This window comes from Solanum lycopersicum, chromosome 10 (assembly GCF_036512215.1).
Source record: "Solanum lycopersicum chromosome 10, SLM_r2.1".
NCBI classification, from domain to species: Eukaryota; Viridiplantae; Streptophyta; class Magnoliopsida; order Solanales; family Solanaceae; genus Solanum; species Solanum lycopersicum.
The window spans coordinates 49,263,221-49,282,334 of NC_090809.1; the positions used below are offsets into that span (position 1 = coordinate 49,263,221).

Consider the following 19,114-nt stretch of genomic DNA (forward strand, 5'->3'; position numbering starts at 1 on the left):
GCACGGTAAGATCAGAGGAGGGGAAATTTTCCTACGCACCATGCAGTCTTTAATTAAAGATAATGGTGCACTTCATTGCCATGACTTAGAAACTACTCAATGTGGTTGATGAAGACTTATTATTCTCAGAATTTAATCTAGTACTCTGATACCAACCTTATCACGACCATAATCTAGACCCCAGACAAGATAGGCATTGTTGACCTATCAGAGGTCGCAGACAAGCCTATATACGTCATCATTACTTCATATATGTTAATTATAGCGGAAAATATAAACTTTTTGTTACTAATATTCTTACTAATCATTGCTAATATAATCATAATTTGTTCACCATCAACCTTGTAAAATTAATATCATCAAATGAAAGAAATAGTTTAATATAGCAATAACTGAATACTTGCCAAAATGGCACCAATACAAAGTCTCAAAATAATATAGGAAAGAAATGATAGTGGAACATACTCCACTAACTCAATCCTAAGACTAAGCTAGAATATAAATGGCAAGTATCCTCCAAAGCATGAGGTCCTACCAAGTCCGGATGAATGCTCGACGTCCAAATTGCTTCAGCGTCAACCTGTAGCTCTAGCTTTTACTTGTGCTTGCACCTAAAATCTAGAGTTGTATAGGGTAAGCACACACTTGTACTAAGTATGGTTATATGCAAGCAAACACCATGGACATTCATGAGCAAAAATAGAACTTTCCTAACAACATGATTATGGGAAGTCAAATCTGTGCACTTGCCAAATTCGGATTAGGAAAGTTAGCGAACTTTCAAAATTTTGATTAGAAAAGTCAGTGAGCTTTCCAAATAAGGATTAGGAGAGTCAGTGAACTTTCCAAAGTTGGATTCGGAAGGTCATGCGTATACCACATAATATATTTTATAACATTCATTCATATGCCATGAGACGTTGGATTCATGCACTTGACATTAAGACTTTACAAAATGAGGGCTCAACGTATGAGACCTCAACTAGGGCGTCTTCATTAGCAAACACAGAGTCTGCTTCATTCATTCATACATAGTTTATTTCATTCATAACTATTGTAAACACCAGCTACACCTAGGATGTAGTTTAAAACTCTCATCGGGTTCGCTGTACAATGATCAAGAATAACCTTCTATTATTACTTGAGTCTACCTTACCTGTTTATTATCCTATCCTAACATTTTTGGTAACATTCATTTCATTGTGTACATCATTTGAAGCTAGCCTCATTCATTTTTTGGGAACTTTAAGTTTAACCGACATTGGTCATGTGACCATCATGAAATCTAGTGTCTCCCCTACACTGAGAAGAGGTGGAATCACCGGCCAAGGTGACCCAAAACATGCTAGCGTACATGGGAATTCAACCCCGCCAGATCCCTATATTTACACTATAGGTTCGAAGACTAGGAGATATAAGGAGACCCATACCTAGCATGCTGGACAGTCTAATCTGATGAGAGTAACGTGAACCTTCTCCCTTCCCAAAAAAAGGCATCACTGATAATAGCTAGTCTATCAGTGCCCATTATAAAGTTCTATTACATTCAACTATTACATATTGGAAGCTGGCTTGTGTATGAGGACAATATAGCTCAATAGATGATTTCACATCTCATCATTTGTATTAAGTATATTAACCTCAATACATTCATTAGAGTGTTCATACAGACTGGTCTCTTCATTAACTCACACTTTCATAGGTGAGTACATTTTGGTAACATTTACTTAGGCTCATTTGAGATTGCTCTCATCTTTCACATTAGCCTAATATTATGTGGTCACCGCACTCATTAACATTAGTACAATTGCTCTTCATAATTACTCACCCATTTTACGTGAATGTTTATTTCATCATATGCCAATTTACTTGGACATTTGTGTGTCATTTAATCATATGGCAATGCACTTGGCCATTTAGTGTGTTTTACACTCGTACTTAACACTTCTACGGTTACTTCATTTCATTACATACATCTTAGGTTCACTTATTTTTAAACGTATGCTAGCCTTATGGGTCTATATGTACAAGCCATGAAGCTTCATTCATATTTCGTTAAGTGACTCATATTTTCCTAAGATTATGTAGTACATGACTTATGTATCTGATATGTATGCCAAGATATTGAGTTCAATCTATGTAGGTGGCATTATTCTAAAACATTTGATTCACGTATAGCTTATGTATACAATACAAACATTTGGGCAAAGGAACCCAAGTTCAAACCCCTTGGACAAAATTTACATTTTTTTACTTTATTTTTAGTATTCATGATATTGGGACCCTATATCGATCCCCAACATCAACATTCTTTATTTATTTTTCTCCTTGGATTCTCCTCTTATTTGGGCGAAGTGTTGTGGAATCGAATCCCCACAACCCCCTTTTTTGATTTAATTCATCTATTCAAATTTGCATGGACCATGAGGTTGTGGGATCGAACCCCCACAACCTCTCTTTATTATGCTTTATATCAATAGGGGCTGTGAGGTTGTGGATTCGAACCACCTTAACCTCCTTATTTTAGTTTTAGATAAAAGTTGACTTGGCTAAGCATTGACAGTGAGGCTAAGGGATTGAGCCCCCACATCCTCAATTTATTTTCTTATTTATTTCGCCCTTTCTCCTTTCAGGCCTTTAGGTCATGGGTTCGATTCCTACGCCTCACCTAGAAACCTTAGACATCGGATCCTCAGTAGGACTCTTATTTTATAGGCATTAGGGAATTTGAGGTTATGGGGTTTCACTAGCAGACCCAACCCGTCTGCGTGAATCAAGTTCTTCGACAAGACCATCCAGACCGAAGGCTAATAATAGATCTACTGTGGTCTTTTTTTATTCTTTTATCTTACTTCCAGTTCAATTGTTGGAAAAGCCGAATCAGGTTACCCGATATAGAATAGGGCTCATTGCAATAGTCAATCTAGTAAATATAATAAGAGAAGAATTAGCGTAAGAAAAGCCTAGCCTTTCCCTTATCGACTAGTGAGTACCCTCCTTTCTTTTTCTTTACTTTCCCTTCATTCACTGCCCTGAGGTCATGGATTCGATTCTCACGCCTACCATTTTATTTATTTAAATTTTTTCTCACTCCTTTCTCAGCCAGTACACCCCATTTTGAATCCCCCTTACCCCTGTTCTTTTATCGAGAATTTAAGGTACAAAAAGGGTGAGGTCACAGGTTCGAATCCTGGCCTCATCCCCTTTAAATTCATTTAAATATTCAAGATTTCTTCTCTATACTTTAGCCTAAACTAAACTTATATTTTTGGCTGGAAGATTAATCATTTTCTTTACTGATTTTCATCAATATATCCCTCGAAAACTTTTGAAAATTCAGGGATCGTTAAACACTATTTGGGGGGTATTTCATGGATTCGTTTAGCCAAAGTGTTTACACTCAAATCAGTCCGATTTCCATTTTAATGAACATCACCATTTACATTTATTAATGTACGGAAAAAGTACAACCAAAAAAATATTAAAATTTATGCCTTAACTCATCCTAATTCATAGTACATTCACAATAACATTTTTGCACATGCATACACTTGCACAAACTTTTGAAAACATGGTTCTCTATCATACGACTTCAAGTAAACAACGTAATGATATGAAAACATAGCATACACCTAAATCTACTAGCAATCATATCCAACGTACGGTTCTTTTGGAGATAGTGATAGGGTTATTGAAAAGGGGAAACAATCCTAGTTTTCGAATAAATAATATGAACCTTATGGGGGTGTCTTGCGAAAGGGACTAAGAAAGAAGAAAACCCATATCTTATTTTGACGTTCAAACCTTGAAGTTAATGCCTCAAACCCTCTCCAAAACAAAAGTCCAATCCGATTTTTTAACACAAAACTTTCGATGAAAAAACCCCTCTTTACCAAACGTGTTCACTAGCTTGTTTTCTTATAGTTTAGTGTGAGTTCTTCAAGTGTAAAGAACTCTAGTAATTTGTCTGTTCTTGTAGTCGATTAGGCAAAGAAAAACCGTGAAAAGAGTGGAAACGTGAGAGAGATTAGCATGAGAGAGAGTTAATGGAGGTGAAGTAGTTTAGACTTAGTCAACTAGGAGACTTATTCATAAAAATACATTAATTAATAAATAAATAATATTTAATAATAAAATATGATTTTTTTTGTTTTTAAATCATCCATTAATTTATTAATTTATTTAATTAATTCACTAGTTAAAAAAATCACATTAAATCATTAGTCCCCCCTAGGTTCGAACTCGGGTGGAGCAAGACTACAAATGCCCCCTTCTTCAAGCCTTTTCCTGATATTTTATATTTCAAAGACTAGGCTTGAAGAATATGAAGACTTCTACTTGCATACTTGGAAATTTATGAACTTCATCTTGAAGCAATTTTATTCATAAGGGTTTGCCCCCATTGAGTCACTAGCATTTGGTGCAAGTCTGAGGTTTTATGAAAGCTTACTCATAGCTTTAACTCATGTAACAGATCAAGCGGGACCATTTGACTTTTTGACACTTATGCAACTGAACTTAGAATATTGTTCTAAGTGCATATTCTAATTGCCTACGTACCTCAATGAAGAATATCAAGTCACAACGTAGTTCTGGAGGAGTGAGTGACTTTTTCGTTGTATCGTACATAGTTTATACTCTTGTGGTCCAGGAGTGACATGCAGTTTAGGCTCGTACCTTGAGGAACATTTTAACTTGAAGATTTAGCTTAAATTTGAAGAGATTTATGATATACAGTTTAGATTAGTGTCTCAACGAGAATTGCAACTTGATGATTTAACTCAAACTGGAAGATTTAAGGGACATATAGTTTAAGTTCGTGTTTTAAGCAGCATTTCAACTTGAAGATTTAACTCAAACTTTAAAATTAAGTTACACACAATTGAAGCTCGTGTTTCTAGGAGCATTTCAACTTGAAGATTTAACCTAACTTGAAGATATAATTGACATACAGTTTAACCTCGTGTTTCAAGAAGTATTTCAACTTGAAGAATTAACTCAAACTTGAAGATTTAACTCCAACATGAAGATCTAAGTGACATACAATTTAATATCGTATTTCAATGAGCATTCAACTTGAAGATTTAACTCAAACATGAATATTTAAGTGACACACAGTTTAAGCTCGTGTTTCAAGGAGCATTTCAACTTGAAGATTTAACTTTAACTTGAAGATTTAAATTTAACTTGAAATTTAAGATCGTGTTTCAAGGATCATTTTAACTTGAAGATTTAACTCTAACTTAAAGAATTAAGTGACATGCAATTTAAGCTCGTGTTTCAAGGTTCGTTTCAACTTGAAGATTTAACTCAAACTTGAAGATTTACGTGACATACAATTTAAGATCGTATTTCAAGGAGTATTTCAACTTGAAGATTTAACTCTAACTTGAAGATTTAAGTGATATATAGTTTAAGCTCCTGTTTCAAGGAGCATTGTAACTTCAAGTTTAAGCTCCTGTATTAAGGAGCATTGTAACTTGAAGTTTAGGCTCATGCATTAATGAGAGTCTAGATATACAATGACTCTTCAAAGTCATCTTAGGATGCAGACTTGCCCCCACTTTGGATTTCTTCTATATCTTCATCTTCATGAGGTCAGTAGAGAGGAGATTGTTGATCTTCTCTTAAATACATACTTAATTCCATGTCATGTGCACGAGTTGCCAACTCTTGAAATGTTTTGGTCTTTAATCCTTGAAAAATGTCGTGAAGACCCCAATTCATTGGTAGAAATTTTACTAAGGCGTTTTTTGTAGTTCAGGCTCAGACTTCTCCGATGATTGATAAAGTCAACAACTAACTCATCTTCACCTTGACGAGCCTTTGTATGTTCTATCATACTAATGACACGTCTTGTTCTATAAAAATGATTAAGGAACTATTGCTCTAATCGCTCCCAACTATCTATAGAATTAGGTTCAAGATTTATGTACCAATCAAATGCATTTGCTCTGAGAGATTGAAAAAACTCTTTAACAAGATAATTATCATACGTCCCTATAGCATTGCAAGTCTCGATAAAGTGAGATATATATGTTGTTTGGGAGTTTCATTTCCCATCAAATTGTTGAAACTTCAGAGGTTGATAACCCTCAAACATTTTCAAGTTATAAACCCTTTATGTATATGTCTTTACATATAGGGAAAAAATTTGGATGAAGACTCAGATTTGTCTTTGATTGTCTCTATGATAGAGTTCTTTAACTGATTAATTGGAATAAAACCTTCATCTGAGATATGAATCTATTTGATCTTTTTTTGCTTTAAGAAAGACACTTCTTTGTGTTGAATTTTAGAATGCTTCAAAGGTGATTGACTTGATCTTCTTTCAATCATGTTATCCATCTTATTTGTTAGCTTTGAAAGTTTAGCATCTTTTTCGTGTGCGCACTTTTTCAGGTCTTCAATTGCTTTATTTAAGCTTTCTAGTTGTTCTTCATTAGTGGAAGACATTTTAATATTCCTTGATTCTTGAAGAGCTGAGAAAAGAGGTAGAGATTGTCCCACTGGGCGTGTAGAATTTGTAGACAACAAAATTCGCGTCGAAAAAATAATAATCAAGTACGGAAAATTATAACAACAATCAATTTTATTATTTCAAATGTGATTATTAAAATCTCTATGATTGCTCTGAATTCACCTTTTGAAATATAAATGCAAGGGCTTTAAAGCTTGTTCTTGAATCTCTAATGAACTTGTACTTGAACATTATCTTGATCTTGACTTGTTTTTTAATTCAAGGGATTCGAGCTTGTTCTTGAATTCGATGGCCTTGATTTTGATTATTCTTGAACTTGAATGCTTGAATTCCTAATCTTGTAGCTTTGTAGAGAATTAAATGGCGTTTGTACCATGGATTTTCTCTATCTTCTTGTTTAGAAATTTCTTTCTTCTCTTTTCAGAATTATGAGACCCTTATTTATAGTTTTAGAATAGAGGTGTTGCGGTTGGAAAAGAAATCCCTTCGGCCAATCATATTTAAGTGAAATATCATACGGGCTTTTTGGAGCAGGCTTTAATTAAATTCATATGTATCTGAATTTAAATGATTAAATCAATTATATTAATCCATAATATTTATTTGGAATAATATATTCATTAATTTATTATAATCATAACAACTTTATAAATTTATATTTAATAAATATTAAGTGACTACACGCACCAGATTTCGACACATGGAAGAATTGTGAGAGGACAAAGGGAAAACGAAATTGCTGGGTCGGATGTTTTTTGACTGGGCTCGTGATTGCTGGGTTTTGAAAGGAATCAAGATTTGGGGGTCTTTGATTTGTTGGGTATCTGGAGAAGAAGATGAAGACGCATGGATCATTTTTTTTTGAAGTTGTAAGGTGATGTTGGATATTTGTTGAGAATTGAGCTTGGATCGGGTTGGATGGTGTAAAGTTTGGGTTGCGGCGCTTGAGAAAGAATTGGGCTGAAGGAAATATTGAATTGGGTTTGCTAAAATAAAGGCCCAAAACATTGGTCTCTAAATAGGTTGAAGATGTTTGACTACAATTGTAATAGAATAATGAATAATTTAATCAAATGAATTAAAGGCGTAACCAAAGAATTGATTTTTGAACATTCGACTATTATTTAAATAGGACTAATTAATATTAATTAATAAACGAGCTTCTTAATCTTAATGAAATAAAATAATTAACTTCATTATAAACTAATGATTTAAAAATATAACCATAATTTAAACTAAGCTAATTTGATAAAATACTTACTAAAATTAAAATCCTCTTGAGATGATATTCGAATAATCATAAAACATATTAATTATATACATAATTATGTAAAATATACGTTTTCTAGAAATTATAAAAAGTGACAAAACTATGGAAAATAATTAAGGTGCAAACTATGTATTTTTCTTAATATTTTTATAAAACTAATTATCTTTGATCGTATGACATCGAAGAACCACGAATTGATTAATTTATATGGTGGAAGTCCAAAATTTGGTGTCAACAACCATTAACATAGAATATGCCATTCCAATAGTAAGTAGAGGGTTTATCATAAGGATATGACTTCAACCATGATAATACATTTTATTCAATCCCATTAAAAGAAACAAATATCCTTAAACAAGCTACGTGATCAATATAAGTTCTAGATTTATCACATTTGCATAAAGATTACGAAACCAATGCATCAAACTCATCCTTAAAAATCATAATTTCAAGAAATATGTTGAAATAGTCGAATTACCTTGATGAATTGTGTGGATCTCCCTGTGTAGTTGATATCCATCAACCTTATCAAATCTCTCTTTTAGATCTGTCCACATGATGGTTGTATTTCTAGCAATAGCAATACCACCGAGCAGCTTCGTCGATATAGAGTTCATGATCCAAGAAAGTACAAACGTATCGCATTTCACTCATTGCTCTTTCCATTCTTCTTGATAAGCACTCTTCTTGCAAGTTCCCAACACAAACCTGAACATACTCTTTGCTCGAAGGTTAATCAACATGAATCACTTCATAAAGAGTAAGTTCATATCCTTGTAAGCTGCACATCGATGAGCACACTAGCAGGAGTGTGAATAATGAAGATGAAGTGGATGGATTTGCTTTCAGTCGACATCACCGATTGTTTCAACTGTAAATATTTGTGATGCATTAATGGTGGAAGCTTCAACATCTCCCATCTCTCTGGGTCATCGATTATTGTATTAAACTGACTAATAGTTTAGAGATCTGATACCATGTAGATTTTACTTGGGAGATTTAGATGAAAATTGAAACCTTATCATCACAATTACTCGTACATAAGATACATTACATTAATATATGTACAACTTCTATATCAAACTGATCTAACAAGTTTAACTAACTATATGAAAATCTAACAAACTATTCAACCAAATTAAAATAAATCTAATTATCTTGACTAACTAAATGAATTAATCAACTGATCAATTAACCAATTCTAATATACATAAGTGAAAAATTATATTTCTTTGGGAAAAGAGAGAATTGTTTTCTTCCTTGTCAGCGATTTATTTAAATTTTTTAATAAAACCGCTGCGAAGGCATTGATTTTCTTTTTATATAAAAATATATAGTAAAATAGGTTTTATTTTTTATATTATTGAAGTCGCTACTTGGGGAGTACTTTTAAGAAAAATATTTTTATATTATAACTGTAACTTTTTTTTTCGAGAAAAATGTTTCCCCTACAATGATATAAGGGAAAAAAAACATGTTTTGGATACAATTGTTGCTACCCAATGATTTTTAATTTTAATGGAGTAACAAATTCAGTATTGTGCCAGAGGAATATTATTTCATCAAAGCGATTTTTCCGTATTGATTTTTTTTAAAAAAAATTGATGAGTCCTTTTGAAATTTTTGAGAAATTTTTGTTTTTTTGCATTTTGGCTATCGACTCCTATATAATCTATAAAAGTAATAAAAATGTTATTTAGGTATTAACTACTCTAAGAAATTAGGTACTATCAATTGAAGAACTGTATAGAATTTTTTTTTAAAAAAAAGAGTTTTTTTTGTTGTGGCATCAACTTCTTATTCGTGACTCTTGATGTATAAGTAGATTTTTTTTTTGAAGATAAAGTCTTTGAGTGTGGCCAAACTCCAAAGGTTTGATGTGGTGTTGCTTATATATGAGTACTTCTAGCGCTATAATGCAAGTTTTTTAAATAATTTTTTTGCTTGGAGCCGTTTATTGAATAAATTGTTGTCCATACATATAAAATGGCCCATGGCCCAATAATAATGAAAATACAGAATACCTAATTTTGTCCGATCTCTACTCATCCTTGGTGAGTACACAATATTCTTTCGTCCACTTTCTCCTATACATTGTGGAAGAAAATTCTAGTTGTTCTGCCTCCTCCTTTGAATAATTTTTGAGCTCGAGTGGTATTCTTTGTTACCTGGTAAGTTCGCTTCCTTTCTACCTCATTTTCTTCTTCGCTTCTACCCGCATGATCTTTGAATGATATCCCTTTCTTTTGTTCTTTTTCGAAGATGTAGATCTGGGGATGTATCTTTCCCTTGAAAGATTCTAAAGCTCTATCGGTAATGTCCAATCCACTTGTCTCTGTGTTTATTTGATGTAACTTTGTCGTAGTTAGGGTAAAATATAGATTTATTTCTTGACATTTCCCCCTTTACACTATGATTATATATTATATTATTCTATGTAGATCTGTCAATATCTGTAGTAGTCTGCTTTTCTTTCCTTTGAAGATGTGATTTTTGTATGTTCATTGCTGAAAATCGATTATTCTTGATATGATTATCAATATTGATATTTATTATTTGTCTATATTTATATTTGTCCTGATATTGCTTGGTAAATCAGCAAAACTGTTGTACTCCTTTCTTTGTTTTGTTTCCACTACTCAATGAGCCAATAAGTCTGCAACATTATTACCTTCTCTAAATATATGAGTGATGTTTGCATTAAATTTTTGTGATCTCATCCTTATCTTATCTGTTCTTTCCGCCAGCTCGTAAGGTACCTTCCATTCCTTCTTATCATTTTCATCAGACTTAGTGAGTCATTTTGATTGTTACTTCCATCACCCTGTTCTCCCAACAATAATCCAATGCTTTATAGATTCCCACTGACTATATCTCTCTGTTAGTATTATTTCCAACTTCTGCATCCCTACCATAGATCAGATTTCTTTGCGAGTTCCTTTGACAAAAGACCTATACACTTAGCCCTGGGTTCCAAATATAAACATATTCATTTCTTATCTCCTATTTCGTCCTCATAGTTTGGATGTTGGTTAAACATTAAAAGATGTTTAACTTGAATTATTTTGGGATTAAGAACTCTTCTACATCTAAGACAGGAATCCCAAAAAGATGCTACATTCATTCCAACTAACCCTCTAACCCTCTCCCGATGATACTTATGATCACAAGACTCCCTCTCTCCTCTTCTCTTCCCCACTTCTCCTCCCCCACTGAGAGGGAGTACTCTATCTATTTTGCAGTTGGATTCAAGTCTATTGACCGCACTCTGTTAGAAAAATTTAATGATTGGACTGAAAGATGTAGAGATGGCGTCACTAGAACATCTTTCGCTAGGAAGATAATGCATTGGATTATCTATAATATCTATGAAGATTCTTAGATGAATGGGAATGTAGTCAAAAGGTTGACACTGTCAGAAATCTTCTTTGCTAGGAACTTCAATAATTTTGACAGATACATCAGTCTTATTAAAGTAAGGGACAGGAGAAGGTCAGCCCTCATCATGCCTGAACTGATTTTCAACTCTGGTTTTACCTTAATTGCTGAGAAAATGAGGAATTTTATGCCAAAACAAAAGAGGGAGACCTGCACAGACAACCACAGATTAACCGACAACAAACTTTTCTTTTGCTGAAGTACTTAAAAATAGTAAATAGTGCAAGAAGGCAGAAAATAATTCAACGAACATTCAAGCACTAAAGAGGGGGAATGTCATCTACATTAATAATCTCTCGTCCTCCAAAAATGAAGTATTAAAGAAGAGTTTTTTTGGTACTATCAAAGATGTGTCAAATCTCTCACCTATATTGTCATTAATACAGATATGGGCAACAAACCTATGGAAACAGATGAATGGCCTCAACATATACAAAACGGGAAGGGGCCTCTTTCTTCTCGTGTTTTCCTCTAGTATTATGATTGAGAAATTACTTTCTAGAAATTGGTTATTGAACAAAATACAACTCAAGCTTCAATGGTGGAACCCATCGTCGGGTACTTCCGACTCAACAGAATAATCAAGTTCCACATAGATTAGGATCGTGGGGATCCTTCTTCACCTATGGGCCCATAAAACCTTCAAGGTCATCCGAGACCATTGTGGCGGATGGATTAAAATAAATAAATACATGTCCATCTAGAGCCAACTCAGATGGACGAGAATCAAAATCCAACGAATTGGGAGTAAGGTGTTGAAGGAGATCTCTATATAAATTGGTGGAATTACCTTCTCTCTGTAAATATGGAATGCACTTCAGCTATGACAACTATCAAATATAGAAGAATTTTGAACCGCATTACCTAATAGTCATTGAATTTTTACATAGTAGATACAAATACTGGCAGTCTATCACCTACACACTCAACAATGATAGCACATGCCAATGCCGAGCATGGGATAGTAACAATAAATGCCAATTTGAGTCACATTTGACAATGATAACACATCCTAATGCTGAGTTACATTGGAAAACTTCCAGAAAATTTAAATCCTTCGGGCTAGGTTAAATTTAATTCTGGAGGCCCAATTAAATCAGACCCAAAATTTATTTCTTAAATCTATAGCCCAACTATAAATCAATAACACTCTTAATTAACTACACAACAATCGAGTTGTGGCCTCAAAATTCCTAGAATCATATATGACTTTGGAAGCTTGCTTTGTAGATCCACGAGATATAGAGAAATCGATTGAAGTGACATCAAAAGGAACCTTGACTATGAAACTTGAGATTACCCCTCATATAGGTAAATAGACTGAGATTAATGATCATCCCAAAGAAATAGTAGAGCGTACAACCATGCATGTACCCAACTCAGATAAGTGCAACTTGCAACTGTAGCCTGTCCACAATGTCAATCGGCTACCACCCAGTCTCCTGCATCCCTAGAGTACACAGAGATAGAGGCTTTAGACTGGGTGAATTCTCACTCTCTCAAACAAAGCCATACTTACGGAGTATCATTTGAAGGTTTAGAAAAGGAAACACTAGCCATTTTCATATAGCTAGATAAAAGAAAAGAGATGCTAAAAAAAGAAAGAGTAGGAGAAGATAATCACCACCCCAAAAAGTAAGAGACTCACTAACAATGAATTGAAGAATTTGCAATCTAGTCTCAACCAGGTAGACGGGGTCAGAAATAGGAGGGAAACTCTCAATCTCACTTATAAATGCATGTAAACCTAATTTCATGGTATGTGATGGCACTCAACAATATAGAAAATAGGAATCTTGTTAAGAGTTTATTGGAATGGGAGGCTTCTGATGTCTATTTTTTCAAAGAAACAATGTTAAATTGAGAGGGATGAAGTAGCCAAACAATTAAGGCCTTCTAGATGGATGAAATATCATTTCATCAAAGTTTTGGGAAGCAAGGGGGGTCGTAATAATGTGGTAGAACAATGTTTGATCAAGGATAATGGTTGAAATAAGGCAACACTCTATCACCTTTGAATTTGTCCATTCTAACAACTCTTTTATGTGATACCTAACCGGTGTCTATGATCCACCTGTTAGAAGTGAAAAATTATTATAATGGGAGGAAATCACATCTTGTAGCAAACTTTTTTAAGGTTCTTGGGTAACTTGTGGAGATTTCAATAAAAACAGATTTATGTTAGAAAGAAAATGGTGCTTTAGAATCACTAATGTGATGTATGCGTTCTTTAGATGGATCGAGGAGATGAAACTTCATGACCCCCATCTTATTGGAGATAATTTTACTTTCTTTAGAGGCATCAACCATTCTAGTGAATATATTTCCTCTCCCTCTCAGAATAAGAAGACCCTTTCAAAAACATCAGACAAAGAGTGGGGTAAAACTCGTGGAATAAATATGGAGGGTTTCGGCAAGTTTGTAATTAAATAACTAGTGGAATGAATTTTAGTGGATGGATGTCCCGACTTCAGGTTCAATACCAAGTTAAAAATTGTAATGCTCAAAGAGTGGAGTAAAACTGCTTTTGGAGAATCAACCAGTAAGAAGAATAATTTACTTGAAGAATTCGTTGCCATTGACTTAATTCAGGAAAGTAAAAACCTGACCGAAGAAGAAATAATGATTATAGCAATAATGATAGTTGAGTTACAATATTTGGCTGGATAAGATGAATCCATGTGGAATAGAAATCAAGAGTTCTATGATTAAAAAGGTCAGAACAACACAAATTTCTTCCGAAGAATGCCAACAATACAAGAGATTCAACACCATTGATAGACTGATAGTGAATGGTGAAGAAACTCTGTAATCTACAGTGATAAAGAAGATATTATAGTTTTCTCCAAAAATTTGTACTTAGAAGCTGAACCTTGGAGGCCTACTTTTAATTTAGAAGGGTTTCCCAGAATCACAAATTATGAGAATAAATAGCAACCAGGACCCTTATGAGAATTAGAAGTACTACACATCATGAAGAGTTGTAATGGGGGAAAAGTGCGTAGTTCAGATGGTTTCGCCATGAGATTTTTTTAATTTTGCTGGGATACTATAAAGGTAGATTTGATGTAGACCATCTACAAATTCAACTAGAAGAAATTGTTTGAGAAGCTTATGACTAACACCTTCATATCCTTAATTACAAAAAAGGCAAATGCCAAAGAATTAAAAGGCCTCAGACATAATATTAATATAAGGGACTTACAAGCTCATCTCAAAAATTTTAATCATAGAATTAAGTATCATGGGACAACTGGTGGACGAGAAGCAATGAACATTTTGAAATGGAGAAAAATAATGGATGCATCATTTGTGGCAAATGAACTGGTAAATTCAAGAGTGAAGGGACAAGGTTTTTGATCATGTCAACTGGATCTACCATCTTAAGATCCTTTAAGATACGGGATTTGGTTGAAAATGGCTAAATTGAAATAAATTGTGCATATCATATGTGAGTTTCTCCCTAATGTTAAGTGGTGACGTTGTAGGTTTCTCTCAATCAAGAGGGGTCTTAGGCAGGGTGACCCCCTCTCACCATTCCTTTTCTTACTATTTATGGCTAAAAATGGTTGGTTGACAGGTTTTTGAGCTCATATAATTAGAGGAAATGGCATGAGAAATTTTGACCTACTATATGCCGATGGACTCACTTCTACTATGTGAAGAAGACGTGTCAAAAATTAGACACAACAAGGATATTCTTACAATTTTTGAAGGCATCTCTGGACTCAATGTAAATTGGCATGGGAGCTACCTCTAGAAAGTCAACGAATTCCTAAATATGGAGTTTTTGGCCATTAATGCCGGTTTCAATTTTTCTTACCTACCCATCAATTATCTAGGCATGCCATTGGGAGCTAAAAATAAGGAACTCAATGTATAGAGAACAATATCAGAGAGATGTAACAAGCGGCTATCAATATTGAAAAGACTATTTATTCTTGGGAGGCAGATTGACATACATAAAATCCCTCATGGATTAATTGCCCACCTATATGATGAGTTTGTTTTCCATCCCAAAGAGCACTGAAAAAAATATCAAATGAGAAGGATCTTTATGTTTCATGGAAAAAAAAAAGAAATAAAGTCTACAATCTGATGAAGTGGGATGTCCTTACCTTAACATTAGACAAGGAATTTTAGGCATCAAGAAACTCAACCTCCACATTAGTTGTTTACTGAAAAAGTAGTCGTGGAAATTTTAAACAGAAGACATGACCTTATGGAAGAGATTCATCACAGAGAAATATGGACTCCTAAACCAATAGACAACGAAAGAAGTGGAAAATACTTTTGGATGCAGTGTATCGAAAATAATTCAAAGATTCTGGTCCCAATTCAATATTAACATTTACTATAAGGTGAGGAACGGTACAAAGATCTTTGGTTAAAGAGCAGTAGATAGGTAGTGAAAGCATAAAGGCCGCCTTCCCACACCTCTACGACCTGAGTCTCAAGATAAATGAGATTGTTACTAGATATGGAGACCACAAGGGTGGAATTTCATCTTTGATGAGATTTAAATGACTGGAAGGTAGACAAAACAGCTAGTCTTCTACGTCTTTGACCTTTTTCCAGGTGTCTCGATAATTCTAGGATAACTTCTATGATATTGCACTGTAAAAGAGTATTCTCTGTCAAATTTTATGCTACTAGAAGAACAACATCATCTTCTCCTCAACAAGGATTTGTCCTTGGAAACTAATCTAGAAATTAAAATCCCCTTCAAGGTGTCCTATTTTATGGGGTTGGTGATCAGGAGAGCTTGCCTAACTCACGAAGCACTACAGAGAAGAGGGTGTGCAAATTTGCTGAAGGTGTTTTCTTTGTTACAAGGAGGTAGAGGTAGACAATCAGCTCTTCCTACATTGCAAAACAACTGTAAATCTGTGGAACATGTTTTTATGTAAACTTGGAGTAAGCTGAACAATGAATACATACACTTTTAATCTACTGAGGAGCTGGGAGACAATTGGAAAAATAAATTCTAGAGGAGACTGGTGGAAACTAATTCCAACTGGCATTTGGTGGACCTTATGGAAGGAAATAAATGCAAGGTGTTTTGAAGGAAAAATCGACAACATCAAGATAATTAGAATTACTTACATTAGCCTTCATTATTTTTGGTGTAAAGAAGACATGGTGGGGGATATAGATTTATTAGTTGACTTCATAGGACAAATTGTAAAACCTTAGCCCTGGTTTGTTTGTTTTTGCAATAACATGGGAGGATTGTAACTAACCTTTTTTTTTGTGAATAAAAAGTTGCCTTTATAAAAACAAATAGTGAAATTCCCCTACTTACTGCTCATCCAATCAGGAAAATCAGTCTGATGTTCATTAAAAGGTGGTTTCTTACTCTCTATAATATACTCTACCATTTCTGCTGAGAGTTTTCTGGCCAGTTTTTGTTCATTCCATCCACCAATTGTAGTTAACTCCCTCACTTCTACATCTTACTCAATGGCAATATCACTCTCAATATATAAGAGGGCTCCCAATTTTTTCCAATTATCAAATAAAAACCAGGAATTTTCTACGTTTATCTGCCACCATATATTGTGCTTTACTTCCTCCCTTATAATTATAATCTTTCTCCAAACATGTAATGCACCCCCACCAATAGTTATAGTTGGATGCAATTTCTTGCAATACTTGTACCCCATATATCCACACCACAAACAACAAATTAATGTCCTAAAATTCCAGCAATGATTTGCAAACAAAGCCTTCGATACATTATGCAAAGACCTGAAACCTAGACCCCTTTCTTCCTTGGGATAACAAATGCTTCCCCATGAAACCTTGTGCTTGTTCATAGATCAAGTTGCATCTCCCCAGAAAAATTTAGCAAATAGCTTATGTAATTAGTTTATTACACTAAATGGGGGATTCAGGGCTGATAGTAAATCCATGGGCATAGATTGCAAAACTTGTGCTATTGAAATATATACCTTTCCCCACAAGATAGTAATCTATTCTTCCATATAGCATTATGTTAGCGACCTTTTTAATAAGAACTACAAAATGACCTTTATTTTTCCTTCATAGAAAATAGGAAAATCTAGATAAGTAAAAGGAGAATTACCTTGCCTGACCCCTGTTATCCTCTTTGTTTGATGACACTGTACTACAAGGACTTTATAATGTCCATAACAAATGCTTTTGTCTATGTATATCATTTCTCCAGACACCCCCTCATATATTCTTAGCATAATCATCCTCATCCTCATTGACTTGTGTTGTCCTGAGCAAGAAAAGAATAGTGTCATCAACATATAATAAGTGTTTTATTTGCGGACTCCATTTAGGCGTCCAAAAACCCTTAAAGTCACTATGTTAAAATGAAAAATTTAGGATCCTGGTCAACAATTCAATTGCTATTATAAATAGGGTAAGTGATAAGAGGTCACCCTCTTTCAAACCTCTAGAAGATTGAAATAAGCCAAAGGCTTTTCCATTCATTAGAACTGGGTACTTATTATTGCTTACTAGCCTTACTGTTAGTTCAATTTATTCTTTCAGAGAATCTAAATCTTCTCAAGACCTGGATAAAGTATTTCTAGTAGACTCTATCATATGCCTTTGTCATGTCTGATTTTACCACTACAATATGCAAATTATTTCTCTTATTGATGTCCCCTATTATTTCTTGAGCCAAAATTACATTTTCAGTCATACTCCTCCCTTTAACAATGCCCGACTAGTTATTAGAAATCAAACTAGGTAACACCAATTAAACTCTTTCATGTATCAACCGATATAATTTAATCAGCAAAAGTATTCAAGCTAATAAATCTTAAGTCCAAAAAATTATCCACCACATTCTTCTATGGTATCAGCACCAGATTTGTATGTGTTATGAATCTGGGCAAATCATATCCACTGAAAAATGCCCTTGCGATATTCTATTCATCATGATTATGATAAAAAGTTAAGGACTCAAAATTGTGGAATTGTTGTATTGGGTGAGAAAGATGAAGATAGTGAAAACCTTGATTAATATTGAGTTTTAGCTGGTGCAATTGAGTTGCAATTTGTCATGGATAAAAGAGTAACTTTATTTTGATGTAATTGATCTGATGTGTATGATGAAATAAAAGAAGTTAAAAAGAGTGAGTGTGATTTTGTGATTGTTAATCCATGAAGATTTTCAAAAACAAATGATCCATTTGATTTAGTAGATCAAAGCATCAGAAGTATTTTATGTTGATGACACTTCCAAGAAAGGTTGGCAAGTAGTGAGGAAGATCCAATCTCATGATTCCTATGAAATTGTTGAACAAATGGATGATGATATTGTAGAGTTAAGAAGTTCTTCCAAAAGAAAAGAAAAAGAACTAATGAAATTAATTAATATCTCTTATGACTTAGTATATTCATCCATAAATGTTATGATGGAAAAAATTCCTTTTTAGTACATTATATAACATTTTTAGGTTTAATTTTTAACTTTTTGGCTCTTTTTGCAGGTTCAGGATGAAACAATTGAGGATTGAAAATGAGGTCGATTCTAATATGAAGAATACTATTGAATATACGTTTATCACGCCTAGTGCTATTGAAAAGGGACAAGGACGAGGGCTTAAATCTTTGGATGAGAAATGAACTTTACCATCTAAGAGTATATTTCCTCAATCAAGTGATCTATTTGAGAAGAACTTCAAACGTCCTCCTCAACTGAATGACCACAGTCTTTTCAATTGACCAGGTTAGTAACAATATATCTGACTTTTTAATTTATTTTGTTGAAACATAACAACGTAATGAATGTATAATTAAATAACAAAAATTGGGTCTGTTGAGGTGAAAAAAAGTATTCCCAGTCAAACAAGTAAACTTTAAGAATGATGGAATAACAGACTTGTTTCCTATTGTATTAAGTGTGCAGTAGATTAAGATACAATATCGAAAATGAATCTTGT

At 33.8% G+C, this 19,114-nt stretch overlaps 1 long non-coding RNA gene across 1 annotated transcript; it reads left to right on the top strand.

Annotated features, from left to right (window-relative positions):
* The first annotated feature begins 9,841 nt into the window (after window positions 1-9,841).
* Window positions 9,842-18,896, top strand: LOC109121358 (uncharacterized). Its single transcript, XR_002028758.3, has 3 exons — window positions 9,842-9,922; window positions 10,014-10,064; window positions 18,662-18,896. It is a non-coding gene; the product is annotated as an uncharacterized lncRNA (long non-coding RNA).
* Window positions 18,897-19,114: the final 218 nt, after the last annotated feature.